The sequence below is a fragment of the Artibeus jamaicensis genome, unplaced genomic scaffold, assembly GCF_021234435.1.
Source record: "Artibeus jamaicensis isolate MK-2021 breed Jamaican fruit bat unplaced genomic scaffold, CSHL_Jam_final contig_252, whole genome shotgun sequence".
In the NCBI taxonomy this organism is placed as follows: Eukaryota; Metazoa; Chordata; class Mammalia; order Chiroptera; family Phyllostomidae; genus Artibeus; species Artibeus jamaicensis.
In genome coordinates this window covers 2,488,153-2,507,808 of record NW_026521538.1, presented here as the reverse complement: position 1 = coordinate 2,507,808, position 19,656 = coordinate 2,488,153, and the positions used below count along the sequence as shown (strand labels likewise).

Genomic DNA, 19,656 nt, shown 5'->3' with positions numbered 1-19,656 from the left:
GCTGTATACAGTTTGCCACCAAAAAAACTACAAAAGGAAAAATAATAACTTCACACCAGAAAACCTAACAGTCACTACCTTAATGAAGTTATAACATTTCTTCTGTGGTAGTCCTGCCAGAAATGGATAACCTGAATCCAACCAATTAAAAGAAAATATCAGAAAAAGCCAAATTAGAGACATTCTACACAATAACTGGCCTGTAGTCTTCAAAAATGTCAATGTCATGAAAAGAAGAAAGACTGGAAATGCCCCAGATTAAAGGAAACAAGAGAGATATGACAACTGAATGCACTCTAGGGTCCAAAATTTTCTTTTGTAATAAAAATGTATTATTGGGACAATGGGTACAATTTGAACAAGTATATAGATTAGATGATAATATTAATTTCCTGATTTTGACAATTGCACTGTGGTTACATAAAAGAATGTCCTTTCTTTTTTTTTTTTGAAAATGCACTCTCGTGTACTTAGGGTATACAGCAGAATAGGTGTGCACCTTAGCCTCAAACAGTTCAAGATACATGAGAGTAAGAGAGACAGAGAGAGACAGTGTTAACACCTGAGGTACCTGGGTGAATTTTTTTTTTGTACATTTTGTAGTATGAAATAATGTTAAAATAAATTAAATAGGGAAAAAAGATGTAACACAGTAACTGGCACATAATCTGCATAAGTGGTAGCTGTTAGATGTTGTTAATGAGAATATTATCTCTAGATTCTGTACAAAAATATTCTCAAGACATATATTCTTTTATGGTGCAAAAAAATGGAGGAGGAGCAAAAAAATACATATGGTATGTTTCACTTAAACATACTCGTACAAATATGTCTTACCTACAAAGACAGTTATTACTTCCTTTCTATGCATATATAGGTAAATGCATAGAAAAGATCAGAAAGTAAGTATACACTGGACAGTTAATAGTGGTTAGTTCTGGGCAGTAGAATTAAAATGATTCCTATTTTCATCCTCAAACTTATTGGTATTTGCTAACTTTTTTATAATGAAGATGAATCATTTTTGGTCTTTTCCAAAAATTCTTTTTTAGAAATGAAAGGTATAGTACACAATCAAGAAAGGCACAACATCCTTACTTTTCCGTAACAATGCCCTCTCAGCAGACCTATATTAGTTACTGTGTAAGTACCATATTCTGTTACTTTGCCTTTCACATAGTAAAATTATTTTTCACATAAAAATATTCATGATTCTTATCAAATCATGTCAGTCTCATGGGTTAAGAGAGTGGAATGGACATACACAAATAATTTTGCTTCTTTCCAGAATCTAAAATAACAGTAAAGTTTTTAAGGCATAAATTAATGAGGATCATCAGAATAGAAGAGAAAAAAGTAACAAAATTTTGAAGTTGGAACATATATAGATGAATGCCAACTGTATAGCAGATCTGAAGAGCCAAATCTCAATCCAGCAGTAGAGAAAGCTGAGACCCAACTCAGTTTACACACAGAAATCTGCACAAGAGTCAGGAAGTGCCCTGCCAGCACTGGCCTCTGGAATTGAAAGTGAAGTGGGGAAGTGCCACGGGTGAAAGCTGTCTGAAGAGTAGTTAGATCCTCAGATTCCCCCCTCATCCCTGAAGGAGGACTTGAGGTTGTTTCTGCAGAATGTAAAACAGATTATCTCTACTTTGGAGACTGACTAGAAGTACAGAGGTCTTTAAAACTGGGTGATTACTTGAACATATTAAACACTAATATCTACTGCCCCCCTTCCCACAAACCAGCTCCAAGAAAAATGCAAACTATTCTAGATTGAAAGGGCCCTCTAAGTACCTACAAATACCCAGCACAGCATAAAAATAGAGTCCTGTAGCAAAGCACATCACTGTGAAATCTTGAAATACTGGGAAGGAACACAGAAGAGATCCAACAAGGTCCAAAAACAAAAGATTATTCGTGTTGACTTAGGACTTCTAAACAGCAACAGAAGAAAAAAAATGCCTTCAAATTCTGAAGAAAAATACTTTTCAATCTAGAATTTTACACTTACCCAAACAAAATCAAATGTGGAAAAAAACAAAACAAAACAAAACCATACATTCTGACATGGAAAGGCTCAAAAAATTACCTCCCATCTACTCTTTCTTAGAAAATTATTAGAGGATTGAGAATTTCAAGTTCTTACAAATTGAGGGGGAAAAAATAATTGTAGCCATAGTAAAAAGCTGTCAGGAGACCAAGTTTTAAATCCATTCAGTTGATAAGGACAACTTACTTCATGAGGCACTCTCTTTTTTTAAATTATATTTTATTGATATGCTATTACAATTGTCCTGATTTTCCCCCTTTTCCCACTTCCACTCAGTGACCCCTATTCACTGAGGCAATCCCCACCATTGTTCATGTCCAGGCATCAGGAGTATAAATTCTTTGGCTACTTCATTTCCTGCACTGTACTTTACATTCCCAGGGCTATTCTGCAACTGCCTATTTGTACTTCTTAATCCCCTTATCACTTCTCCTTTTATCCTCCACCCCCTCCCATCTGGCAGCCTTCTGGTAACTTTTTTTCTCTTGCTGCTTTTTAAGATTTTCTATCTTTAACCTTTGGCATTTTAATTGTGACGTGTCTTCGAGTGGACCTTTTTGTATCCATCATAATTGGGACTCTGTGCTCCCTGGACTTGCATGGCCATTTTCTTCGCTCCCGAGAGCGACTCCTTGCTCCCGAGATATCCCTCCCGAATTTTTATCCATGTGAGTGTGGGACCAGCCCATTCCATGTCTGTGCCCCTCATACCAGTCTGGGTGAATGTGGTTTAATTCCGTAGTTGTCAGACTTCCAACTCAGCTCAATGTCTGACATTCCTGAATGATGGCTGTTCTGTTTTAGTTGTAATTTTGATGTGGTTGCACAAAGAGGCAAGCCACGTCTGCCTACGTCACCATCTTCCAGCAGGCACTCTTTTACAAGGCAACCAGTCAGAGATAGAAAACTATACCCGAGTGCCAATCAATCAACAATGCCAACCAAGGAGCCATGCATCTATAGATGTTGTTAATCCATTTCTGCCTCTTAATACTGGGTTGGGCAAAAAGTTCATTTTTTCCATAAGATGGCTCTAGTGAGCACTCAGTTTCTTTAACTTCATTCAAAATAATTTTGTCAGACTCTACTGTGACAGCTGTCATATATCAGCATGCATTTAAAAAAAACTTACCAAACTGGTGAATTTTTGTATAGCCATTTTAATACTGAAGATGGAATAAGCAACATTTTCAGCATATTATGCTTTATTATTTCAAGAAAGGTAAAACTGCAACTGAAATGCAAAAAAAAGACTTGTACAGTACATGGGGAAGGTGCTGTGACTGACTGAATGTGTCAAAAGTGGTTTGAGAATTTTCATGCTGGAGATTTCTTGCTGGACAATGCTCCACAGTTGGGTAGACCATTTGAAGTTGATAGTACTCAAAAACAGAGATATTGAGAACAATCACCCATGTTCTACTACAAGGGAGATAACTGACATACTCAAAATACCCAAATCAATAAAGTTATTGGTGAAAATAAAATGTGTCTTTTATTTTAAGGAAAAAACTAAACAGACTTTTTGGCCAACCCCGTATCTTCCAATCCCTGAACTCCACACCCCCCCAAAACACTATGTAAGGTTAACAATCTGCTTTGTTCAGGGAGACTGTGCTTGATCAGATATCCTACATAGTGAGTGATGGTCTCACCATCCTTTGACACCAAACGAGGAAATAAATCAAAATACACGGGTATGGAACACAGGATATTCAACAGGAAAGAAGTGAAGGAATATTGTTAAATGGTGATTCCAGGATGCTGACTGTGTACCAGAAGTAGAAAGCAACCAATCCACATGGAAGCCATGTGACAGAGACAGGCATGTTGGAGGCTGTCATCCCCCTGCTCTTGGCTAAAGCACCATCTTTTTATAATTTGACACAACTACTAGAGGATGTGCTCTACCTAAGCAAGAGGGTAAATAAAGAATGAGAAAAATAAGGGTTTCAACAACACTGGGAATCAAACCCAGAAGGAAGGAAAAGTCTAAGGATGACAACGAAGGGTGACAATTACTGTGTGATAGACTGAGACAGTTGGCCCATTAGAACAATGAAGGTCTCCAGAAAAGAAGTTTCCAATAATTTTTTTAAAGCGAAGAAAATTGGAACTGATAGATTATTTAACTGATCTTGTGGAAAACTGCACTGAGAGGCTACTACTTAAGATACTATCAGCAAACAAAATTTACACAGGCATTATAAACACAACATTAACTGTTTTATTTAACTATTATAATAAATTGGTGAATCAAAGATCAGTATTACACATATATTATTTTAAACTACAGATATGTAAATGCTAGAAGAAACAGCTTAAAGGCTTGATGATAGTGGTTACCTTTAGGAAAGGGAGTAGGGAGAATGGGCAGGAATAGGACAAGAAGTATATTTTGTTGTAAATCCTTTTTTTTTAACTATTTGACTTTATAAACTATATTATTTTAAACTATATTGTCTGTTGAAAAATATAAATAATGATAACATATGAACTTCTAATCTTAAAATACATTGCTCATCATTCAAAAATACCTAAAAACATTTTCAACTGAAAGGGACAAAAAAATCCTAGGAAAAAAGTCCTTTCTTTTTTGTTGGAAGACCTTCATATTTCTAATACTGAAAGAACATAAACATACAAAATACAGATGCTTTAAAATTTTTTTAATTTCTAAGCAAAAAATGACCAATTAAGTGGAGAGAATTGAGTAACTGTAATACTAGTAAGATTGTAGGTCTGACCTTACTTACAAATTCATTAACGATCAGGACAGTGTAAGTAACACATTTAATTAAATTCGCTCATTTATCTGCTTTGGGAAGTAAGATTAACAGCAGTGAGAAAGAGTGGTAATATAAAAGCACAGAGACAAGTTAAAAACCTTGCCCCAAAACAACCAAATTGGAGAATGAATAGAAGGTAGGTAAAATTCTAGGCCTAAAACAACAAAGACATACCAGAGGCTTATTTACCAACAATTTATTGCACAATATTGCCATATGAAGTAATTTTGGCCAACACTAATGCTAAATGAGGATATATGCACACATAAAAACACATGTACTTATGTGTGTGCATGTGTGTATATATGTACACCAAGTGTTTTTTTCCTTATGAGACTGGTAATCCTAATTAAGCAAGGATTCACAAAGGCATTACACCCTAAAAACAAAGTATTCTTGATGCAATTTGACAGGAGTAGTTTTATACTGTTTCAAGAAGTACAGAAACTCTATTAAGGATTATCGATAATTAAACTGTCCTAAAAACAACTCTGTTATCTATTCTATATTGTTCATCTAGATACCCTTGGATTATCCTCATTGTTCCTGTTCTTTATTCCCAAGCATTTACCATTCGAAAGAGTCTATGTTTCCCAACCTCTTCAGCAGGAAAGTGTGTCTAGTTACGTGACTAAATTTCACCAATGGAATATGAGCAAAAGTGATATGGCATGTAACCTTCAAAAAATACCCTTAAAGGGAGGTAGATGTGTTCTTCTCTTCCTCCTTTCTGCTGGTAGGAACATGGATGAAATGGAGAAAAGCCCCATTAGCTATCCAAGACAGTAAAATGACTTTGGAAAAAAATAGAATCAATACATAGTAGAGAAACATGACACCATGACAGACAATACCAGTCCTGGAATGCTTCTAGAATTCCTGACATTGAGAAAAATAAATTTCCATCAGTCTCTTTTATTTGTTGCAACTAAATCTAATCCTAATTAATATAACCTCTATACTAATATACACTTCCTTGTGTTTTTTTCTTTTTCTAAACAAACTCCTGCTGCTCTTTTGCAGACTCCTTTTCTGCCTCCCACTCCCTTACTATGAGTTTTCCCTCAATATTTCATCCTTGGCCTTTTCTGCTCTTATCTCAAGAAATTCTAAGCCAAACATTCTAAAACACCATAACTTTACAAGTCTTATCTTTTATTTGAGCTCTAATTTTATCTCCAGTTGACTACCATTCCACTTACATGAGATACAATTACACAGGAACATGTAGTTTTTAAAACAAACAAAACAGATAAATAGACAAAATGGTCACGGTAGCAATAATAGAAGTTACTGTAATGGTAATTAATAGCTAATTGTTTCCCAGGCATTGTTTTAAGTCTAAGAGCTAATCCTCACAACAATCCTAGGAAGTAGGGAGTATTATCACTATCCCCACTTTAAAAATAAGGAAACTAAGAACCAGACAAGTTAAATAACTTGCTCAAGACACATAACTAATGTACTAAAGAGGGCATCCAAACCCATCCTCTTAACTAGAGTGCACTTGCATTTTATTCTAAAGATGCCATCACAGCTGAAGACATTTTAAAATTGTTCTCAGCAACCATGATAGTCATTTAGATAACCACCATAGTAATAAATTTTATGCATCTGAAAATTAATTTTTAAACACTGTCAAATATCACTTAGAAACAAGTATGGTAAATAAGATGAGCAATCAAGCAAGACAATACTCTTTGGGGGACAAGGTATATGACCATCAAGTAATGAGATTAGTTTTCTTATATGGCTCTAATGGTTCTGTTGAGTTCTGAAAGAGAAATTTCAGATTATTTATTTGCTAGGAAAAAACGCACGGACTCAAGGCAAAAATTACTTTAAAAGGCGGAGCATTCACTTGTACTATTAGTTATTTTTAAAGCAACAGATTTTTTTAAACTACCACTCAAATTATCTAATACCTAAATCTTAGCAACTGAACTCATTATCTTTCTCCCTAGACCTACCTAAGATCCTTTCCCAGTGTCACTGGGACACCACAATGTACTTGATGTGTCAGACTCAAAACTAAGGTATTCTGACTCTTACACGGCTCTTTTAATCCCATCCTTACTGTTCTTTCTCCACAAATACTATCACGATTTCTATTTCCACGTTACTTCATAGCTGTCCTATCAAAATACTCTCCAGCTGCTCCCTACGTGAGCTTATCCCAGAAAGTTACCAGGATAATCTGTCTAGGATATTGTTTACATCACATGACTTTCAACAGAATTACTGTCACCTTCAGAACTGAGCTTTCAAAGCCTTCCACTAATTCTTTTCCATTATCCCCACACACAGAAAGCTAATAAATCACATCTCTTTAGTACTCATCATCAGTTAAATCATCCCTTCCATTGTGCAACACCTATTCCCTTTTTGTCTCTAAGTTCACATATTGTATCCCTTTTTGCTTTTAACTTCTCATCACTCTATGTGGAATTTCCTTCTGTCTTCTCCAAATTGTTATTCTATTACTTCATCCAAGATCCTCTTCTTCCACAAAGTCTTAAATATATGTGACAATGTCATGTACACATTGCTGTATTTTGCATTCCTCAACTGAGAGATCATCCAGTAGTAGAAATGAAACAATTTCAAAGATTGATCAGTCTAGAACTTGTTTTGTGTGTGTGATTTTCTAAAAACAGGGTTAACTTCCATCAGAGTATGGTGTCAAATGCCTTGGAGAGTTCATGTGACAGCTGACACAATGGAAGCCCACAGATATTCTATACCTTGTCCAATTGTTTAGGAGATTAAAATATAGCTGTTAATTACTAAATCCTCTAGAATGATTGAGGTGAATTTATGATAAAATAGTAAGAAATACTTTAAAGTTAAAACTATATGACATTATGAAGCCAAAGATAAATTCCTCATCCTTGAACTCAAGTGTCAAAGGCAAAGAAGAGTTTCAGGCTACTCAAGGAAACAAATGAGAGGCACAATACAAAAAAGAAACACTATTGCAAAAAGGGAAAGAATAGCAATGTCACATTTACAACACTGGTGGCAAAAAACAATGGCCGCATGGGTCCTGGGGCTCATCAATTCAAGTTCTTAACAAATCACTGGTTCTCACACTGGAAGGGTTAAGAGGTCTAAAAGGTCACTGGAAATTCTAATGTATTGAAAGATGGTCACACTGGGTTTAAAACACCTATTTGGGCTGGCTGAAGAGAATTACTGATCATTAAACAAATCAAGACTATTTCTTTTATTTCTGGGGGTTTTTTGTAAAATGAAAGCACAAAAGTTCTGGGAAGATTCATATGAAAAAAGTCTAGAACCACGTAAGCCAATAAATTCATTTTTTCCTAACACTATGTTATTAAATCCAGTCTAAAATCTCTTATCCAAAACTTTTAGGGTCAATTAGGCTACAGAACTGGATTTTTTTCCCCACACTTTAATGTTAATGTGTACATATTCCATGTTACAAAATAGTCCAACCAGGGGCTGGAGCAATGCTCTGCAATTAAACACATTAATATTTCTGTGGGGAAAAAAGTATGAATCATTGTTATTATGTACAATAGATTACAAACAGGTTTACATCAGTGCAGACTGGGCTTTGCTGCCAAATGAGTTTGCCCCAACCTTCTTTAAAACCTTCCCTTTTATCAACGGTTTAAATTTTGGAAGCATAAATAAGAAATTATAGGCCTCAAACTGGTTACATTTGAGAGGTGAAATTATAGATAGACTTTATTTCTTTCTTGATTTCCAAAATTTTCTACACTATTGTATTATTTACTTGTATCAGATTATTTACAAAATAAGTTGAGTTTTAAAAGGGGATGGGAAAGAGCCAGGCATAGAAACTGACCAACTTGCAAACTGGGTTGGAAAGAGAAATAAGATCTTATTCAGAGCTTAAGTAAAAAAAAAAAAAAGTAAAATAGCCTTGAGTTTAAAAGTTTTTATAAATTTGGTGTAATTTTTTAAACTAAGTTAACTAACAAAAATACTATTAAAATTACTAATACTAAAAAAGATATTTATTCACCGATATTGAAAAAATGATACTGTTAGCCAAAGAATATACCATATTTTGAGTGTATAATGCAGACGTTTTTGACCAAATTTTTTAAAGAAAAGTAAGAATGTGCATTATAAATGGGTAGTAGTAATTCTGTATCTAATAAATGTTTTTAATTATTTTATTTATACTTAAGCATTAGAAATGTAACTCTAGAAAGCAATAACAACTGTATGCAAAATACCCTCGAACACATTAAGAGATTTTGTTTCTAGCCCTGGCTGGTGTAGCTCAGTGGATTGAGTGCGGGCCTGCGAAGCAGAGGATTGCGGTTTGATTCCCAGTCAGGGCACATGCCTGGGTTGCAGGCCAGTTCCTAGCAGGGGCCAGTTCCCAGCAGGGTATGCACCAAAAAAGCAACCATACATCGATGTTTCTCTCCTCTCCTTCCCTTCCCCTCTAAAAATAAATGAATAAAATCTTTTAAAAATGTAACCAGCTTCTTAAAGGCTGGACGCAATGTGGAATCTGAAAGCATAGCAGTGAATTAAAAAAAAAGAGAGAGATTTTGTTTCTAAATATAAATAAATGAATAACTGAATTAAAAAATTAAAATGGAAGATTTTTTTTTCCTGAAAGTTTGGGCCAAACACATGGCTGCACATCATACACAGGAGTGCATTATGCACAGCAAAATATGGTGCATGCAGGACCCATGTACACAGACAAGTACGGGGACTGCCTAGGGGAGCAGACTGGGGGGAGGTGGACGGGGGCATGAAGCAGGGACAACTTAAATAGCATAAACAATAAAATACAATTTTAAAAAGTGATACTGTTTTATTAACTTATTTTTTAATATACCATTTCTCAGTTCAGTAACTGCTTGTGATAGACCGTATTTCCCAAAGATGACACCTCTCCCCTACATAATGTTTGTCTTACAATGTGACTCTGACACTCCTGTGAGAAGTGGGTTCAGTGTAACCACTGCTCTCCTTGAATTTGGCAAGCTTATGTCACTGACTTCCAAGGCTAAGTTACAAAAGGCAACACAGCTTTCACTTGGTTCTGTTGGGATTCTTACTTTTAGAAAACAGGCCACAATGCTGTGAAGAAGCTCAAATCAGCTAATGTGAAGAAATGGTACGTAGGTGTTCTGGTGGACAGCCAACATCAACCAGCAAGCACCTAAGTGAAGAAGCCTCCAGATTCTAACCCCCAGCCCAGTCAGCACCAGCTTTCAAGTCTTTCCAGGCAAGTCATCTCCACACTGCCCACTCTGAATTCCCACAGAATGCCTAGCATAATAAAACCATTGCTTTACATCACTAAGTTTCAGAATGGCTTGCTACACTATAAAAGCTAACCAGAAAAAGAACCCTTTCCTCATTCAGTAGCATCATATTAAACACACACACACCTTAAAATTAACCTTTTCTCAATTTTAAGGAAAAAGCCAATCTGCCAATAAGAAACTGGGCAGACCTGTTTAAATAAGACAGTTTCTATTTAGGGACCTTAACAATTCATCTCAAGCATATTCTGAGTACCTATATTACAGGATGGGGGAAAAGTAGGTTTACAGTTGTGAATACACAAAACACAATTTATTCTTATTATTTATTACTTATTATATTACTTTCCATATGAATAACTATAAACCTACTTTTTGTCCCTACTTGTTTACAAGTTCTGTGTGTAAAGCACTTTGGTAAATGTCTAAAACATAATGATGAATAACATAGTCTGTAGTCATTAATTTAATTTACAGGGGGAGAATATAAAAACAGGTATACAGTTTATGGAAGTACCTAAGTGCTAAAATAGGAATATAAAATTAACTCAACCACAGTTAATTTATAAAATCATCTGGACTTACAAATAGAGCTTTTTGATTCCTTTAGAAAAGGAAAAGGGTTTTAAGTAAATGCCTAGAAAAAAAGATTAGGAAAAAAAACATGAAAAATGTAGGTGATCTGGTTATGTGTTTATATTGTGATTATGAATGACTGTTTTTTCTGTTGTTGTTCTTACAGAAATTTCCTGTATTTTCCAAGCTGCCTACAGTAAGCTTACATTAACTTTTTAAAGACAATATTGCTAAATAAGAAAATAATAGTTTTGTTTTTTTTTAATATGCTTACACTTTGGTCCTGTGAACCAAAAGGTCACTAGTTCAATTCCCAGTCAGGGCACATGCCTGGATTGCAGGCCAGGTCCCCAGCAGGGGATGAGTGAAAAGCAACCACACATATTTCTCTTTCCCTCCCTTCCCCTCTCTTTAAAAATAAATAAAATCTCCTGGCTGGTGTAGCTCAGTGGATTGAGTGCGGGCCTGGGAACCAAGCAACCACGGTTCGATTCCCAGTCAGGGCACATGCCTGGGTTGCAGGCCAGTTCTCTCCCTCTCTCCTTCCTTTCCCCTCTAAAGATAAATAAATAAAATCTTTTAAATAAATAAATAAATAAATAAATAAAATCTTTTTCTTTAAATGCATTTACACTTTGAAAGGGGTCAAGTAAGCAGTTAACAGACAGGTCTGTAAGAAATAACCTGGCTTAGTGTTCGCAAAATAAATTTATTATTTAAGGAAAAAATTTAGTGTAATAAAAACAACATACTTGATTTACGATTAATATCTGCTTTCCTTCCCTTTCCTAGCCAATTACAAATATTACAAGTTCTCCTCAAATAGATAAAAACTAACTCAATAAACTCCACATTCTCTTGGTCATGCCCTCCCCATTGTCCCTTTCACATTGCCTCTGTCTCCCTCTCCAATGTGTCCTTTCCAAGTCAGCCCTTCTCTCTCCATCTTTCTAACTCTTAGCTGCTTTTTGTCTGAGGTCCCTCTCAGTTTCTGACTTCCCTCCTATCTCTAACTGACCCTCCCTCTCTGCCTACTGTATGTTTTCTTCTGACTCTTACCAACTGTTAACCAGCTGTAGTTAACAGTTGGTAAGACATTCTTGTTAATTTTTCTCACTAAACTTTCTAAACGTTATAAACAAGAAGGGTATGTATTATTATCCCAATTTTATAGATGATAAGGGAACACAAACAGGAGGTTACAAATTTAAGAGTTTAAGAAAGTGAGGATTTAAATTCAAGTGCTTCCTTTCTTTCTGTGAAACGCTTCTGAATTCCATGGCAAAGAACCTGAAACAGTCCAACTGCAGGACAATGGTAACACTACACAGTCTTTTCTAAGAGGCAAATCACATATTAAGGAGTACCACACATCTTTTGCTCATATTTTTGCCTCTGCGCCAAGTTAAATGGTTTTGAACTATCAGTTATTTGACTATTCCAGAAAACCATACCATAATAGTCACAGGTTAACCTGTGTTATTTGGGAATCTTATTAGACACCACAACCTGTTGTTTCCAACAACGCTTCCCTGCTTCTCCACTTTTATCCCTGGTCAGAAACCAGCCATGTTTGACATTAAAAAAGAGCGCTACAAGAGGAACAACGAAAATTTATAAAACTGACAAGTGAATTTGAAGAATGTTAAACTGTACAGAAGGCTAGCAAGAGACAGTGAAAAATGCACACCATGGACTGGGAGCAACTGGTCATGTTTCTTTGAAAAAAAGAGAAAATCCTCTCCAGATTCAATCATACTGGTACTAAGCAGCACCTCTTCTATCTAAAGCTCTGACAACTGGAATTTCTCTGTAATTCAATAAGCTCTTTGGAGTTACCCATCCTGCTGGGCACATTTATGAAGTCTGTTTTCCTAAGAACACATTTTGTGGTGGGTAGCACAGGAGTAGGGTTCTCTTTCAAGACATGAGTAGCCTAATGCCATTTCTGCTCACTTCTCATATGGGTAGGAAGTCTGCAACAAATACAACAACTAAAAGAAGTATCTAAATTATAGTTCATGTTAGTGGTCATTAATCCTATAAGTAACCAGTTTTATACATGTAAGAGCAAGTCTTGAGTAAGAATATAAGATTATTTATATAGTCTTATAATTAAAAATTTATATTTTTACTTTCAGCACTAGTTCATTTACTTCTATTAAGTGTAATGAGTGTGTGACTGCCAAATCAACAATATAGAAGTCTTATTCATTCTGGTGAGATATTTTCTGAATAGTTCCCTTACAAAGCTAATGAGGACAAGGTCACAGATTCGAACATGTTGGCCAATTAGCTTTGCTATGTTTCAGGATTCCATAGTCACAATCAACAACCTTAACCTTGGATGAAAAAAATACACACTGATCACATGAAGCACCAGGAGGAATGAATATAGATGTATCACCAAAATCCATGATTATCAGAAAACTATAATAAAATTTGAAAATGATAATAATAACACCACCATCAATCAATCTTTTACTAAGTCTGGGTAGTATGCAGAGTTCGATCTAATCTTTTCTGTCATGCAGGTTGGTATTATTAACCCTGTTTTACAGACCATGAGAAAATGAACTCTGAATGATTATACAAACCAAAGTTACAAAATCAGTAACAGCAAAACCTGAGTTCAAAACCTGATCAGTCTGACCCCAAAGCTTAGATTATTCCCACAATACCAGGCTGTCTCTCCCGAGCATGCCTTAGGGACATAGGACAATCAACAAAATGTTCTTAACCAGAACTATTCAGCACAGTCATCACTAATCGAGCCTTTGCTATGCACATTTAGACTCTAGAGATGAGAATGCATTTACTTTCCAAAAACTTCTTTTAAATAAGAATAAAACTCTTTAAAATATAAAAGAATAAAAAACACATTACAGCACACAAAGTAGATTTTAACAAAAGTGATTACTGTTATAGTTTTGTGTACAAACCTGTATTGAAAAAAATTCATCACTAATGGTAAGAATGAAACTGACAAAGGAGAGCAGGGATACCACATCAAAAAAGTAAGTAAAGGAAACATTTCCTAAACATCTAAATATGCCAAATTCTTGCAGTCAACAGGGTGAAGGAATTTAAACATTTCATTTCTTAACCCAAAGACTCTGCTTTGACTAACAAGTCAACTTTCAGTATTAGGCTTTCTCCTAGATATTGTTCAATTTTCATTCCTGCATCCATACAAACCAATGCCACTATAAACATCAGTCACTAAGTTTCCACTTTCAAAAACTGAGGTCACCCCTGAATGGATAAAAAACAAGACCCTTATATATGCTGCCTATAAGAGACTCACTTCAGATCAAAAGACACACAAACTGAAAGGGATGGAAAAAGACATTTCATGAAAATGGAAACAATAACAACAAAAAAGCTGGGATAGCAACACATCTCAAACAAAATAGACTTCAAACAAGAGAAAAAGAAGGATCCAGCAATTCCACTTCTGGACACTTATCTCAAGAAAATAAAACTCTTAATTTGGAAAGATATATGCACCTCTATGTTTACTGCAGCATTATGTACAATAATAGCCATGATATGGAAGCAACATAGGTGTTCATCAATAGATGAATGGATACTGGATGGATACACACAGGAGTATAATTCAGACATGAAAAAGAATAAAATCTTGCCATTTGCAACCACAAGGAACAGACCTAGATGGTATTAGGCTAAGTGAAATAAGTCAGAAAAAGACAATTACTGTATCATTTCACATATATGTAGAATCTAAAAAACTAATGAACAAAGACTCATAGATACAGAAAAATTGATCAAGTTGCCAGAGGTGGGGGCATGGGCAAAAAGATGAAGGGGATTAAGAGGTGCAAACTTATAAATAAGTCAGGGAAGTAAAGTACTTCAAAGGGAGTACAGTCAATATCACAGTAACTCTGTATGGTGACAGACGGTTTCTGGACTTTTTGTGGTGATCACTTTGTAAATTATATAACTATTCTGTAAGCATACACCAACTAATATAATATTATAGAGCTTTACATTTAAAAAAATGAGGTCACCCAAGTCCTCTGGACCCTACCCACTAGGCTGACCTTTGAGTCAAATAGCCTAGCTTAAAAAAAAAAAAGTGGCAGTATGGGTAGGACAAAAAAGTTTTTCTATAAAATTCTGTCCTAGTCAATCAATAGTCAATATCTAAGTCATAAACACAGATAATTGTTCTACTACAAGCTACAATGTGCAGACAGAAAACTACATTATTACAAGTTATAAATGAAGCAGCACATCCCGCTTGTTGTGAAATGTCTTTTCACAACAACATTCTGGAAACCTCTAAAAGTCAAAAGCAGCGTAACATAACCTTTACATAAAATGCAATAGCTTGAAAAAGACCCCTGCAATCTTTTGGGGTCTTGAGAACTTGGTTACAATATTTTAAGTTTATGGGTTAAGGATAACTATCCTCACTTTACAAATTTAAAAAAAAAAAAAGGACTCTCAAGAAAATAACTTTACCTTTTTTTTTTATCGTTGTCATCAAATACAGTAACAATAGAACACAGCAGAACCTCAGTTCTTGAACTTATTTTGTCCCGAGAGGCTATTCAAGAAACGATTTGTTGAAAAACCGAATGTCCTTGATACCTGAAAGGGTTGTCCAGTCGGGAACCGATGTTTCGTTGGACAACCCAGGGATTCTTTCGTGAACAACTTAGTCAAGAACTGAATTGTTTGAGGTGGGAGACATTTGAGAACTGAGGTTTGATTGTAATGAGCACATACTCCAAGCACTACTTAGCTGTTTTATATTCATATCTCGCTTCACCTTTATCGAACCCTTGTGAAGTAAATGCTATTATCTCCATTTTAGAGATTAGTAAAGTCTTAGAAATCAACTAATTTCCCAAAGGTCATAAACTGTAAGTCACAGCACGAGGATCTGAACTCAAATTTGTTCAATTATGTATATTCAACTAATTCACTGCACTGCCAACCTCTTTGTTTTCAACCCATGGTTTCAGAGTACAAACAAGTGAAGGTTACCTAACTCCTACTGTGCAGCGTGTCTGTGCTGGGGGGAGGAAAGTGTCCAAATTCTGGTGGACCCTAAAATCCAGATGAAGTGTAAAATTGTCTCCACAGGTGGTAGGTAGGGCCCTGATACCACCTCTTCGCCAGGACCATGGCCTCATACTCTTTTCTAAAGACACTGCCCCCTGTTCATTAACTCATGTCATCATCAAGATCATGACCACGTTCATAAAGACATGAATGTGACTATAAAGTTCCCCTGACCTGGACTTAAGACAGAATAAGATTATAACTGAAACACGCTTTCTCACATGGATCAGTCACGCTGAAGCCCACGACACTGCCAGGCAGACAGGCCCAAGGCCATTACACTCATTTTTCATAGAGGGAAGCCGGGCAGCGGTAAAGGAGCTACAAAAGATCCCAGGTCCAGCAAACGTTAGACCTGAGACACTGCCCCCGCGAGCTATTAGACTACAAATCCTGCGGTTCTTCCTTTACTCGACTCTGAGAGGCGGCTAAGAAAACTTTAATAATCGGACGAGGGGTTTCCCGAGGACCTCTCGAGAAAACCAGGAAGTGTATCCTCCCGCAGACTACTCACCCCCGCCCAGCCCATAGCCCTGGGGCTCCAGGGCGGCGGAGCGGACTCACTCGAAAGGCTCCCGGCCCGGAAATCACCCGCAGGCTCCGGGTCCGCTGGGGCGGACTCTTCGGCCCACAGCCCCGCACCCCTGAGTGGCCCAGGGCTCGCTCAGTACCTGTTGAAAGCCAAAGAAGGAACGTCTCCTCCCCCGGAGGAGGGCGAGGGCACTCAGTAAGCACACAGCCCCTAGCAGAGCAAAAAAGCCCCAGTAGGGCACCACCCGGGACCCCCTACAACGCAAATCCCTCAGGAGTAAAAGGGCAGGAGCTTCCCAGTAACCTCCGCCCCAGGCGGGGGCCCGCCCCGCGGGTCACGTGAGAGAAAAAACTGGTAACGAACGAAACAAGAACTCCTATCGCAGGTGTGAGGGGAGAAGTGAACGCCAAGAACACCAGTTTCGAGAGCAGAGAGGGTAAGGAAGGAGGGAGGGAGGGACGAGACACAGGGTGCTAGTTACCTCGCTCTCTGCTTCCGCTGCCTCCTTGAAGATCTTGCTACCTGCTCTTCCGCTCGCGCCAATGGAGTGTGCCAGGCCTCGACTCCGCCCCCCAACGCCGAGGAGCCTTCTGGGGGCTGTAGTCTGGGGTCTATCTGGCTGCTTCCTGGTCACGTGGGGGGAGGGGCTGGCAAAATGAAGTAGAGAGGAAGGTGTTTAGGCTCTGGTGTCTTCTCTACCGAACTTGGCACTTCAATTACAAAAGTACTTAAATCCTTCACATCCCACTCAATCATACCATTTCTCTTCTTCACAGCCAAGTTTCTTGAAAAAGGTAGTCTAACCTTGCTGTCTCTGCGTCCTTCTCTGAGCTTCAGTTTCTGCTGCCACAGTAAATGCCCTTGATGCCATCAGTGTCCTTGTTGCCGAATTCATCATAAGTAGTTTTGGGTCCTCCAACTTACGCGTTAGGCACCAGTTGACGCTGTTGGATGTTCTTAATCACTTCTTTTCTGTTACTAGTTGGATATTCCTTCTCCCTCTCCATCTCCAAGAATTCTTTTTCTAACCCACCTCTTATAGAGGGTTCAGCACAAATAACACACCTTTTTTCTTACAATCTTTTATTACAAAATCATAATCATGTAATCTGTAACATAACAATATCACAATCAAGCGCACCATATCACATTTTAGGTGAAATGTTCAAATTAAAACTATAAATTATTACACCCATATTATTACCCTACCAAGAGCACTCGAGCAGGCGTTACTTCTGCTGGACCCTGTATATTATTAGTGTACAGAGGCTCCTGCCCCTTCTCTTTTGAGTTCTTTGTATTTCCAACTTCATGGACTGACCCTTCCTCATCCATTGGGCCACTGGCATTTCAAATATAGCAAGTTCAAATTTTCACTCCAACCTTCAACCTAGATTCCTCCCTCTCTCTCATTTTCTCTACTACCCATGCCTAGTCACCAAATCTTGTGGAATTTATCTCCAAAGTAGTTCTTGAACCTCTTCCTTCTTCATACCTACTACCAGTGATTTAACGCAGACCTGCATTATTTCTTACTGGATTACCACATGGTCTTCCTCACTGGTCTCAGAACTTCTATGGAATCCTCCCTACTACCATCATGCCCCTTTACGAAAAGGAAAAGTTTAATCATGTCACTCTTTGGGTAAAGTCTTATTTGATTAAATTTGGGGAGAGGAATAGAGGTGAATCCTTTGGAGTGGCTTTTGCAACATATGGGAGCCATCCCTACTACTGTTATAGAACGGAACCAAGAGGGGGTACAATATACTATTACCAAAAGGACCCACCACTAGGTTCACTAAGCCCACCGCCAGAGAAAAGATGTCTCTCAATGCCAGAGATCTGCGAAAAGAAAAGGAAATGTTTATTTAAAGCTATACAGACTTAAAGTAGTGACCCAATGTCTTCATTAAAATATTAAAGTCTTTCGGGATACCCACAGATGCACACAGTCCTTCCTTCTTCTTCTGCCCTAATCTAGGGTACCATAATATCTCAGGAAAAGAAGAAGTCTGTGATTCAGGCTTCTGGCACCATCAGCTGTGTTGCCACCATGATCTCCAGTTAATCTAAAGCCACGTGGCACTTTCTCATGGCCTACCAGCAAGAGTCCTTTCACCCCTTTTCTTCCAGGCAAAGCCTCTCCTGCTTCCTAAGCCACACGATGAACGGGAGAACCCCAAAGCCCTAGGGTCCCCACCCTGCCAAAGCCGAGTGGTTCTCTCTCTAATGGCTGCCGCGTCTGGGTTTAAATCCCAGCGCCAATCTTTCTCTGCAGCCCCATTTCCAACTCCTCCTACAATCAGTTACACCTGCCAGCATTCCCGTATCCTTCCAGCTTTACTGGGCTGCCATAGTGAGTCTAGGCAGGCACGCAGGTGCCTGTAACCAGGGGCAGTTGCCTCCCAGTTACATCTCAGGTGGAAGTCACTTCCATCCCCCTGGCTCAAAGCATTGCCACAGCTATTTAACAAATCTGTGAAACCAGTTAAAGGTTGTAGATATGTTAAATGACCATGCCAGAGGTTAGCTGCAAAGCTGTTGCTATGCAAAACAGCTCTCAATGGCCTGCTCCATGTGTCCCTTCCCCCAAATCAAACCTGTAGTCGGAGAGGGGTGAGGACATGCTATATATTTTTCTAATATTTCCTGGACACCTTGAGTTCTGGACCCCATTCCAAATCCCTATTTGGGGCCCCCCTCTTGGCTGCATCCTGGTACACTACTCCCACCCCCCCCATATTGTGATTGGAGGGTTGAGAGAAAGGAGATTTAGAGCACACCTTATTGTGAGGTTTGTAGGCATGGGAATTTTTTTTTAATTCCCCAGATGATTCAACTACTCAACAAGGATGTATTTTGCTGCCTGCTATATAGGTACCAGGCACGTTCTGGGTACCGAGAAAATTTCAAACAAGGCAGTCCCTGCCCTTGTGGAGTTTACAGTCTCTTGGTTGGCAGATATTAATCAAATGACTCTATACTAAAGACAAAACCAACAATAACAACAAAACCTACAATTACCAGCTGCGATAAGAATTATACAAGAACGAGTACCCCGTCTCTTTCCCTTTCCCATCGCCGCCTGCCCCAGAGCAGGAACAGGTTTGTGCTCCTGAGCCTGTCACACACAGCCGTCGGAGCTAATCGCCTTCCACTGCCTCCCTTACACATGTAGATTACCAAACTGCTGTGTTGCATATGCTCTCTCACTTTTGCACAAGCTCTCCCCCTCTTTGGAAAACCTTTCTCCCTTGACTAACTTTACCCTATGTTACTCTCCCTCAAAGTAAACCCAGCAAAACACAGGCCTCA

At 37.9% G+C, this 19,656-nt stretch overlaps 1 protein-coding gene across 7 annotated transcripts in view; it reads right to left on the bottom strand.

Moving 5' to 3' along the window:
- The window catches only part of R3HCC1L (R3H domain and coiled-coil containing 1 like), an 89,294-nt gene extending 72,353 nt beyond the window's left edge, over positions 1-16,941 (bottom strand). For 2 of the 7 annotated variants that reach the window (XM_037138971.2, XM_037138974.2), the window contains exon 1: positions 16,371-16,775. The gene's annotated coding sequence lies outside the window, so the exon portion shown is untranslated. Of the gene's footprint in view, positions 1-16,370; positions 16,778-16,819 lie in introns of those variants that run through there. The other 5 variants (XM_037138973.2, XM_037138976.2, XM_037138972.2 and 2 more) reach the window with 4 other exon arrangements.
- Positions 16,942-19,656: the final 2,715 nt, after the last annotated feature.